The sequence below is a fragment of the Lingula anatina genome, chromosome 10, assembly GCF_051362555.1.
Source record: "Lingula anatina isolate TDL-2025a chromosome 10, LinAna3.0, whole genome shotgun sequence".
In the NCBI taxonomy this organism is placed as follows: domain Eukaryota; kingdom Metazoa; phylum Brachiopoda; class Lingulata; order Lingulida; family Lingulidae; genus Lingula; species Lingula anatina.
Window position 1 is genome coordinate 11,995,637 of NC_141776.1, and position 12,246 is coordinate 12,007,882.

The following is a 12,246-nucleotide window of genomic DNA, read 5'->3' on the forward strand; positions in this document are numbered from 1 at the left end:
AATGTTGGGCTTTACATGCTCTACAAAATGCAAAAAACAACAGGTCGCTAGCATTAACGGTTCCCGAATTAGAGACAGTTTTCAGTTTCAGTATCTTATGGCCGCTACTCCCGTGAAAATGCACCGATTGACCCCAAATTCACGGAGATGAAAGATGACCCGAAGGGTAACACTTTCCAATAATATTATTGGTTAAGTCTGTGTGGTGTCTGAATAACAGCGCAAATAATATTTTTTTTCGTAAAAAATTTCATTTTTTTGAAAATTTTTTCCCCGTTTGATCTTGAAATAAAGGTCAAAGGTCAAATCCAAGGGCATATTTGAAATCTACACATATGACTTTTGGAAACCCATCTGTAGAAATTTTTCCCATAATTCCTTCCGTAGGATAGATAATTGGCATTGAATTTTCAAAAATTTTGACAAGGGTGCATTTCAACGAGGGTCATGCCCAGGTCAATGCACCGACTGAGACAAAAAAACCTGGGGGTTCAAGTTGAGGTTATATGTGACCTAAATCCAAGAGATGGGGACAGGGGTCCTTGCAGTCTAGGAGGAGAAGCGGTAACGGTGACTTGTATCCGGCGCCAGTACGCGGAGCCGGTGGAGCCAACGGAGCCGGAAGAGACGGGTCGGGACTAAAACCATGAGTACCGCCAGCATACACACTGGCGGTACTAATAAGAGGAGAAAAGCTCATTTTGTTCCCTCTATCATTAAATGTGGAAAAGTGGATTAATGACAGCATTCAAATTATTTTCATGTAAGTTGCTGCTGTCGTGTAGATACTTCTCGGTATCTCTAGATTATGTTGGCATTACCTGCTAAAAAAATGTTTGAATTAAAGAATGTTAGCTTATTTCCATTTAGTAGTCTACCAGCATATTTTCCAAACATGCCCAACTAATGCTATCTTTATCAAAATACATGAACTGGATGCTCATTTTGTAAATTTTGAGCTTAAAAAAAACTCCCTTTTCGCTATGTCTGGGAGTTAATGAGCTATGTGATCATGTGGTCCGGCCAGGGTTCTCCCCAGGATTTGAAAATAGCCCTTATTTTTTTTTACGCAAGAGTACCGAAGCTCGCGAAGCGAGGCACAAAGGGGGGGGGGGGGGGGGGGGGGAGCCGGGGATGTGCCCTCCGGAGGAAAAACTTTCATTATTTCATGCAAAAAGGGTGCAATCCCATGCAATCTGAAGCTGTCATTAAATCGTTACGACATAGCCCACTTGCAGGACCAAATTTTGCGGGAAAATCAGGGCTAGACACTAACTTTTATGAGCACCTGTCCGAATTTCAATCCAACCTGTCCAATAAAACTAATATTTTTTCTATTCATACCATTGAACTTTATAAATAAATATGTGTAGTCATACATTTAATGCATTTATTGCCAAGACATTAAATTAAATGAGCCGGAAAATGCACCTTAAAGTGGATTTATTTTCAGATAAAAAGTTGTTTTTTCATACTTGTGAACTCCTGAAGATTTAATCTTGCATATAAGTCTGATTTAACATTATAAAGTTTCAATCAGGGCTTCTCCTAGGATTTTGGGTACAGGGTCTGCTAATTGTAAATCTGCAATTTGATAACAAATTCACATGAAGTTTAACCAAAGCAAAATATAAATACCCTGAGTGGCAGGTGGGGAGGGGGTACTGTTAGATTAATTTTATTAAAATATTCAAAAGTTCAATGAAAAATTAAAGAATATTCTGCGGTGGCCCACAAGTGCACTCCAAATTCCAAACTTCACTCTCAATTCTTAAACCCCACTCCGAATTCGCAAACCTCACTCCGAATTCGTAAACCTCACTCCAAATTGAAAAAGCTCACTCTGAATTCGCAAACCTCACTCCGAATTCGTAAACCCCACTCCGAATTCGTAAACCTCACTCCGAATTGAAAAAGCTCACTCCGAATTCGCAAACCTCACTCCGAATTCGTAAACCCCACTCCGAATTCGTAAACCTCACTCCGAATTGAAAAAGCTCACTCCGAATTCGTAAACCTCACTCCGAATTCGTAAACCTCACTCCGAATTGAAAAAGCTCACTCCGAATTCGTAAACCTCACTCCGAATTCATATTTTAACCCCGTTCACTGCCGTATAAAGTCGGAAGTAATATTCTAAGATGGGCTAGGGGATTTTGCCAACAGAGGGCTTCGTGTGAAAACTAGTTATTTTTCATACTACTTGGTGCGCTGTATTCCCATTCACAAAATGATGACGTAGACGTATGACCCTTTTAAGCTCAAGGAAATAGAAGAAATGAAGAAAATAGGGATAAACATACATGTACTTAACAGCAAGTCACAATTAAAATATATTATGTTTACGTGTTTTCTTGTGTGTGTCGTTTTAAGGAATTATACATGTATTATGAATATGAGAACAGAATTGAACAGAATTGAAACAGCGTTGGAAGGAACAGATTTATGCGCTACATGTATGTAAATAAACGTGCGTTATTTATTATTTACAACTTCAAGCATTTTCACATGATTATTTTGAAATGAATGTTTAATACAGATAACATGTTTCAGGGTGTCGACATTGGCTTATATTATTTATAAATGGGCAAAACAATCCGTATTATCATATACTGTAAGCCTACACATGTATCTGTTATATAACCGAGTATACTTGATAATAGTAATTAGTAGCCCCTCACTCTTTTGCAGCTGAAATATTCATCTAAGATCATAGATAATCTAATAATTGAAATTAATCAGATTAATTACACTTTATTAATCGATTTCGAATGAATAACATGCAGTGGTGGATTGGGGGGGGGGGGAGGCGTGTGAGGGGGGTCTTGACCCCCCTTTTGAATTCTGTAAAAAAAAAAATCACACCAATGTTAAAATTAGAATTTTGAATAATAGTTCTAAAACGTACCAAATAGCACTGTTCGCCCTATAAGGGGGGAGGGGGGGGGCAGCTCTGCACGTGCAGCCTGTCATTCCAAAAAAAAAAAAAAAATCAAAAAAAAAAACAACAGATCCCCCTTCAAATAATCCTGGATCCACCCCTGACATGTATGGATTATTAGTAGTATCAATCCTATGTTGAGAAAATTGGGAGCAGTGTCACTTAATTTGTCCGTTTATTTATAATGGTAAACCTGTAAATTGCTTCTTGCCCCCAATTAGTGTCCCTGGCAAGAGAGAGTGTGTGTATGTGTGTGTATGTGTGTGTGTGTAATTGTGAAAAATACTGAAAATAGCTGGAGAAGTCAATTGACCTTGTGACGTAAACTGTTGGTTTATTTTCGTAAGGTATGTATCACGCAAACCAAAATGTAACACAATTCGCACTGTTTGCTAAAACTCTCTCGAACCTTTCACTGGAAGCGCCCAGCTAAAAAAAAATTATTTGTCCCAGACGAATTACTGTTTCATAAGATTTCTCGAAGAGAACTTTGATGAGAATTGGCATAGTGGAATTTGGAGTGAGGTTTTTGAATTTGGAGTGAGGTTTGCGAATTCGGAGTGAGCTTTTTGAATTCGGAGTGAGGTTTACGAATTCGGAGTGAGGTTTGCGAATTCGGAGTGAGCTTTTTGAATTTGGAGTGAGGTTTACGAATTCGGAGTGAGGTTTGCAAATTCGGAGTGAGCTTTTTCAATTTGGAGTGAGGTTTACGAATTCGGAGTGAGGTTTGCGAATTAGGAGTGGGGTTTACGAATTCGGAGTGAGGTTTAAGAATTGAGAGTGAAGTTTAAGTATTCGGTGTGAGGTTTAGAATTGGGAGTGTCGTTTGGAATTTGGAGTGCACTTGTGGGCCACCGCACTATTCATCTTATAATACTTTACTTATATTTATGTTAACAATTTAACTTTTTAGGGGTTATCTTGTGTTTGATTTTCTTAAATATATGAGTTAAATAAAATCAGTATAAAAAAGTTCCCCTTTTTATTTAAATTCTCATATTTGTTATTACTAATTTCTTCCTTACATCAATACCACACTGGTATATGACAGCAATGTTAATTTATCATATTCCAGCACTAAATTTTTAACTGTAAATAATATAGGTGATGATAAAGTCATTAAAGAAAACATCATACAAAATTTCAGGTTATATTTTGGCAAATAAACAATATTTCAACAAGATCTTCAGTCCCAAAGATTTCACGTTCTGTAGTGAGTAGATAGCATACAACGTATTTTTTTTTTTTTTTTTTTTTTTTTTTAATTGAAAAATTTCAGTATAAGAAAGTACATATACCCAAGTATGGTAAATGCACACTGCACACTCACTCTCTCTCTCACACACACGAATACAAGTTTATAATCTCATGGACAATAGGTGTAATAATAATAATAATAATAATAATAATAAAGATCGATACCACAATGTATTCATCCATAACTACAACATATTATTAAACAAGCAAAAAGTGCAAAATATTAGTTTGCTGAAGCTAATTAAATTCAAACATGTCTGACCAATTTTCCCATTTTTTTTCAAAGTTTGTTAAATTTAGCTTTTTTAATGCATTGAATTTTTCTATTATAAATTGATCCTTTATGTAATTTATGAGTGAAGAAAGACGCATACATTCTTTCTTTTTGAAACTTTTGTAAATATAAAATTTCGTACAAAGAATAACAAAATTAATTGGGCTGTTTGGGTTTGTTGGATAGCCGAAAAGGATGCATTTTTCATTAAAGGTAATGTTTTTATTCGTTCTGTTAAAGATGTAAGCTTTCAGTTCTTCCCAAATTTTTTTACTATACGCGCATTGGAAGAAAGTATGCGAAATGTCTTCCCTTGCAACACCACAAAGAGAACAGACGTCATCGTTTTCAATCCCTATAGTTTTTAAATATGATTTAACAGGCAGGAGCCTATGTATTATGCGGTATTGGAACCACTGCAGTTTGGTGTTCTTTGTTGTTTCGAAACAGTTCTTATAGACATCTTTCCAATGTACATCAAAATTTGACTTTGCGTTCCATTTTTTTTCATTTGTCATTCGTGTAGCTGGCTTGTAGAGAGTTTGATAAAAGTCTCTACAGCCTTTACTATGTTTGATAAGAAGCTCTACTGCTTGAGGCAAAAAAGGGTGAGAGGTGATCTCAAGAACATCGTTATGCGTTTTATTCATAAGCCTGTGCTTAATAGAGTTTCGTATACCATAAAATGTAAGCGCACAACAGTTTTGTAGGCTAAATTTTTGTTCAAATTCTTCCTTTGTTAAAATTCTGTTATTTTCAAGAAAATCGCTAACAATTTTGACGCCTTTGTTAAACCATTTTCTTATAAACACAGGCTTGCCCCCAATCTTAAAATTATCACTATACCAAATCGGCTCCACAGATATTATACTTTTTCTTTCTAGTAAGCGTGTTAACACTAATTTCCAGGAAACCAGAACATCTTTCCAAAAACAGTTACTACAATCCTTAATAAGCTTGTCTAGATACACATTCCCAAAAGTAAATATATAACTTATTACATCTCGATCAAAAATAGCTTGGAGAAGTGGAGCATATATGTTGTCTGTCCGATAAATTCTTCTAATCCAAGTACATTTAAGAGAAGCAATAAAGTCAAATAAATCTAGCATCTTAAGACCACCTTGTTCATAATTACCAGTTATTACACTCCTTTTCACTTTTTCCGTCTTTTTGCCCCATATAAATTGAAAGAACATTGTGTTTAGTAATTTCATGTATGTTTCATCTGGATTGGGAAGGGAAATGAATAGGTGGTTTAACATGGGTACAACCAGGGTTTTCAGTACAGTGATTTTGCCAATGGGCGTCAAAGGTCTCCTTTCCCATTGTTGCAACATTCTTTTAATTTTTACGATGTATTGTTCAAAATTAGTTTTTATCATATCCTGCAAATTCAATGTAAATTCAATACCTAACAAATTAAAACTGTCATAAACCCAATTCATCTTCCATCTTACATGGTGAAACACCTCCTTGCTAAACTTTTTTGCGCCAATCCAAATTAGTTTAGTCTTACTCTTATTTATCGCCAAACCTGATATTTTTGAAAAGAAATCAAGTGTATTAAATGCTGCAAGAAATGAGAGTCTGCTGCCGTTGAGAATGAGGGTAGTGTCGTCAGCATATTGTGATATTCTAAATTCTGTATTCCCTATCTTTATACCAGTAATATCACTATTATTCTTGATCAGTAACGAAAGTATTTCAGCACATAAAATAAAAATGTACGGGGAGAGGGGGTCACCCTGACGGCATCCTCTCGAGATTCTGAAGTACTCGGATAAATGACCGCACCAAGGAGTTATAACAGAAGGAGATTACACGCGTGGGGGCGGAGCCCGTATTACGGTCTCTCATTGGTCGGAATGAATAGAACCCAGAGAACAATGGATGTCGATCTCTGTTACGCTTAATTACTCTCGTTTAAATCTCGTTTGTTAGTATCTGTGCCTTCGTCTGTTGATTTTTGAGGACAGAAACAGAAACGGAGTCCCAAGTTTCTAAAAAATGAGAGAAATACAGAATTTATATGATAGTACGTTGGACAAGGTTTTCAAAAAACAGGTAAGTGCTTTTAAATGCATAACTACAGGAAATATGAAGATAAATTGCAACTTTTATGTCGTAGGGTCTCACTGTGTAAGTGTCCAGCTACACGTTGATCTCGCGAGGTGGTGTGTGGAGAATAAATATTGCACGAAAAATATTTCCCACTCATAACAAGTGCCTATAATTATAGTATCAGATGAAGAAAGTTTGGTCTTTATACAGTTACAATTGTTAAGTAATTTGTGGCAATAGCAAAGAATAAAACTTAGGTGCACTTTCAGTAGCCGAATAACAAGCAGATGCTTAAGCCGCCATCTTGTTAATATTTCGAAAAAAAATTACTCCAAAAGACATTTTCCTCCTACTTTTTGAAACTTGTGTCACATGACAGTCATAAAATTTAACTAATTATTATGTGTGCAACACACTTGCTTGAGCAGTATTGTTTATTTTTGCGATTTTACATGTGGTCTAGCTTGGATACGACAATTGACAATTTTCATGAGTTCCGATCAAAAAGTGTTACGCTTGTTACGGCCAAAAGCCTTACCGCTTTTTGTACTTTTCAAATGCAAGATTATAAAAAAATTTGGCGTGTTTAGATTCTTGAACATCTTGGTCGTGGCGTGGTATATATTGCATGGATACTGCTCCAATATTTCTTGAAAAAAATAACCTGATTTGTTCAGAATACCAATTTTTTACTCTAGTGTTATGGGTAAATGTACCATTTTGGCCTTTACCTTTTTCATGTTTAAATCTAAAAAGACTTATCATGACAGTTGGTCATCATTTTTCTTCTCACCATGGTGGGTGGCTTTGGAGTGGTAACTTTGTTGTTAAAGTAAAGTGCTCAGTTTTTTTGACTGGAAAATTTTGCCTCCACCCAGCATTTTCCATCATGGCGGTCTAACAGGAAGTTTGACTTCACAGTGTCTTTGGTATAGTTATTTTTAACTTATTTAGTCTTCTTTTTACATATATATGTTTTAATTCATATTAAACCTTTGAAAAAAGAACACACATGAATACTGGTGCTTCTTAATTTAAAGTCTTAAGGTTTTAAGTTCACCTAGGCTCCACCAATTACTTTACCTGTTATCTCACTACACATCTCTCTTTGAGTCAAGGTGTGTAAGACACACCTTATTGTGTAAGACACCTCTATAATTAAGGGGTACTTGCTTCTCTACTTAAATTATACTTCACTACTTTGGCATGTTAGGTGGCAAGCTTGGATGTTTCAGTTCATTTTAAGAAAGAAGCTTTGCCTTGGTGGTTACAATAGAATAGAACTCTATTAAGGTTTATTCATTACTTGAAATTAAATATTTCATCTTGTAGTGTTGAAACAGAAATTCTCTCAAAATTGATAATGAATTTGACATGCATATCTTAACACTACTCAAGTTTTTTTTCTATTATAGATATGGGAGAAGGCTGCATTGAATATATGAATTATGGTCAGGCTGGAAAAAATTAAAATATGTCAATGAAAAAAGGAGGTCAGTGTGTCTGGGGTAAGTTACTTTTGTCATAATGCCTAAGATGCATTAAACATTCACTAACAACTACCCTTTTTAATTTTTTTTTCAAAATACAACAACCTTGGGCATTTTCCTTTTAGCAACCAGCCTCTCTGAAATCCCCTTTTTGTCCTGTCAGAAGAGTAGGAACCAGGGCGGATTTAAATAATTTCTTGTAATAAGTACAATTTCTTTCAATTTCTTGGGGTTATTAGCTTGTGATCATGAATCTTGATGTTCTATATAAATTTAGTTGTAAAATATCTTTTATGTGGTGAACATTATTTCAGTCAAGTCATAACAAGACATATTAAACTTCACTGCGTAATTCCATAATGTCTACATGGCTACTAGTAGTTCATAATGCTATTATTATGTTTTTTTTCTAACCTACAGGTTTCTCTCTTTTCTGAGTGGCATGGCATTAGCAAGGCAGAAGAAAAGGCCCTGAAGAAATTCTCACTTGAGTTGTCCTTTTTGGAGAAGAAACTGGATAAGACTGGCCAACAGAGATTGCATTAAATTAATAGTGCTCCTTTATGACATTTTAAAATATAATCAGTCACCTAACTGACTCTATACATTGCAAAAGTGGACATAAATTTTATGTTACTGTTACGTGGAAAAAAATTCAAAACCTATATATAAATTGTTGAGTGCCATGGTATAACAGTCTACCTGATTGCCAGTGAAATTTCTGTTTCAGTGAAATTTCTTTAAAGCAGTCACTTACTGCTTACTTACCAGTTAATTTTTTCAGCTGTTACATTTTATAAATGTTCTTACTAAGTGTTGTCTTGATCTATAATAACCTTTTGAAAATCCCATGTTTTTTATCCTATTTGTAAGAATTAACCACTTTATCTTCTTGGATTTTTTTTTTTTCATTCGGCCCATTAGATTCTCAGACCTTGCTGGCCTGTAAGTGGAATAGTATCTGGCACAGACTGGTATCAGCAAGTCAGATAAAAAAGAATATAATTATTTCTACTTGCACGGTTGAAAAAAATGCCATCATAGACTGCATAAAACTGGAAAACTGTAGCAACTTAATCATTCTTATGACTTCATTTATTACTGCTTATGTGTAAAATTTTTGTTTTTGTTCTTCTATTGATATAATAAAATGGTTTTACTCACAGATGCTACTTTCATGAGTATAGAGTATAGAGTGCTTGAGTATAGAGTTGACTTAAAAGATATTTTAAGTTAATATAGTAAATAATAGTTTGAAATTCAATATTCTCATCTTTATTTGTTTCACTTTAAAGAGCTCAGTGAATACTAAAATTTCTGATATATTTTGTACATAAATATATTTATGAATGAATAAAAATTATTCTTTATGTATAGCACTGTGCACTTGTTTACCGACAAATATGAACAGATTTTGTACGTGTCAAATAATCCTGAAAAAAAGGGAAATTTCCAAGATAAAGAAATTTATAACGAGTATTCAGTAAACTGACGTGTCGTGGCATTGCCTCAACCTTGGATTAAAATTTTAATTAAATGCATTATAATATTAGAATTATACCGAGTGAGAGAAAAAATACTTTAAGAAATTTAAAACCAGACACAAAGCGTAGGCACTGTCACAATGTATATGTTTATGGGACCCAAGGGCAGGAGGTTCCAAACGTTAATGTATTAATATTATGTCCTTTGGCAGTGAGGACAGACGTTCACTTGAATGTCATTTTCACAAACCACAGTTGGGACGTTTTCTTTTGACTTCTCCTTGGTGATTTTTCACCGGGTTGTGCCATAAAAAAGCCATCTATCACCGACTAAAAAAAGCTCATGGCGACCATCCTCAGTCACCACCTTATAATCGCTTTCTATGATATCGTTCCCTTCCAGCACATCGTCCAAATAATTACCTGTGAAAAAAATCGTCAGCATACAGCGGCGCTTTGACATTACTGATCTCGAATTCTAACGCGAAATAACGCATATGAAATTTATCTCCAAGCTGAGGAGAGTGACGCAGACGAAACCTTGAGACCGGAGGCCCCCCGTAGCTAGCTCCGCCCACCGTAACAGACATCGGACAATAGAAAGGCTTGCGTGTAATCTCCTTCTGTTATAACTCCTTGACCGCACTGACTAATGGAGGCTCTGCAGTCGAAATTTAATATCCCAAACCATTTTTTAATTGCGTCACCAAAATTAAAGAAATCCAGTACATTAATTATAAAATCCCAGTCAACCGAATCGAAAGCCTTTTCAAAATCAATCAAAACAAGCAAGCCTGGAATATTTCGTTTTTCTGTGATGTGCATTAGGTCATATATCAACCGTGTGTTTTCTCCTATATAGCGGCCAGCTAAAAACCCAGATTGAGAAGGGGAAATTAGTTTGTCTAATACAGTTTTCATTCGTTCAGCTATACATCCGGATATTAGTTTATAAAATACATTTAATAATGTTATAGGTCGCCAATTTTGTAAAAATTTTCTATTCTTGTCCCCTTTCGGGATACAAGTAATAATGCCGAGTTTCTGGCTAGTTGGTAACCTTTCTTTACGAAATACTTCATTTACCGTTCTGACCATAAATTCTTTCAAATCTGACCAAAAAAATTTGTAAAATTCAGTTGTAAAACCGTCGGAACCCGGAGATTTGTTATTCTTCATTTTCTTTAGGACTGTAAGAAGTTCTGTCTTGGAGATTTCTCCCTGTAGCAGTTCTTTTTCGGTATCATTTAATTTAGGCACGTATTTGATTGACAGGCAGTATGTTGCCTGGACAACGAACTAGATATAGCCAGTTCATCTAGTCCAATCTGGCTTTGTAACCAGCATAGTACTTGTGTTGTTTCCAGGGGCAGATTTAGGCCGTCTTCTGGGTCTTCCGGAAGACGGTCAGATTTTCAAGTTTACATTGACGGGTGTCTAATTTTTTCTGTTGGAAGACGGTCAAAATTGGAGGATGAATCAACAAAAATAATTTGGAAGACTGTCAGTAAATATCTCTGAATCCGCCCCTGGTTTCTGTAACGGTCTTTCTCTCTAGAGCACGTAGATTTTTAACCGTATAAATATTCAGTAGTGAGCCTGTTATGTAAATAAATTTTGTCTGATGAAGTTCTGGAGGGTGTTCACTTTCATAACTTGGCGGTAAGTTTGCTCAGACTTCGTTTTGTGACTGCACGTGTTTTGTGCCAAAAGTAGGTCATTCTTTTCAGTACCGTGTAGGAGGAGACAAAAAGATGTTAGTATGCATTAAAAATGATTTTTTTAAAGATTTTTGCTCCAAATTTCTCATAAACCATGACCTGTCTGTCGGACAGCCAACCCTGCAACTTCACCTGTCCGAGCTGAATTTCCCGGACAGGTGCTAATGTATTAAATAGCGTTGCATCTTTTCTGACATTTTCTCTTGCCGCATGGATACATTTATTTATAAATGATCACGACTGCTGCTATTCTTCAGTCAAAATAACATGAAGGATTGACTATTTATTATATTTCTCCAAAAATATAGATAAAGCAAACAAATCTCACAGAATTACATTGATGACGAAACTAATAAGCGGATGTTGATATTCGAAACTTGTCAGTACGCAGGTCCCGCGCCCTCAACATAAGATGTTATACTTGTATTACTGCGCCAGGCAGAATAAAAATAAACAACTTAACGTGCACACAAGAGATCCAAGTACGCACACAGTCGTTTTTATTTTACGGTTTACGTCGCGACTGTCAGGAATAAAGGCATTAAAGGCATTGGTCACACACACACTCTTAAAGGGTATCGGAGTTCAAAGAAGCGTATCGGCAAAAAAAGAAGCGTATCAGCAAAAAAACTAGCGTATCGGGGCCGATACGCTATAAAGGCCTGGGGAGAACCCTGTCCGGTGACGACATACAAGCCACCAGAGGACAGAGCACGTTTTTCAAGTAAGCTGTCAAACTGAGCTGCCATTTTCTACCTGTAAGATTACTTTCTTGCATGAACATGGAACCACAAAACGTAAATTTCACACCACAGACTTTCCCTCAACATCCGCTTAGTACATCACCCGCACCTAGCAATTATAATGTTGGAGCGTATCCACAAGGGGCACCGGGTTATATGGAGCAACCGCCATGGGTCAGTGAAATCTTTGCTCAGATAGGTAACGTGTTTACCAAAATTAATGAGATTAATTTTAGACTGAACGCAATTGGTGCGCTAGAACATGAAGTGTC

The 12,246-nt window shown here is 35.9% G+C and overlaps 1 protein-coding gene and 1 long non-coding RNA gene across 7 annotated transcripts in view; one reads left to right on the forward strand and one right to left on the reverse strand.

Annotated features, from left to right (window-relative positions):
• The window catches only part of LOC106152494 (uncharacterized), a 29,568-nt gene that overhangs the window by 7,030 nt on the left and 10,292 nt on the right, over positions 1-12,246 (reverse strand). The window lies entirely within an intron of this gene.
• Positions 6,336-9,402, forward strand: LOC147759601 (uncharacterized). The gene is made up of 3 exons (XR_015331346.1): positions 6,336-6,539; positions 7,952-8,044; positions 8,447-9,402. It is a non-coding gene; the product is annotated as an uncharacterized LOC147759601 (long non-coding RNA).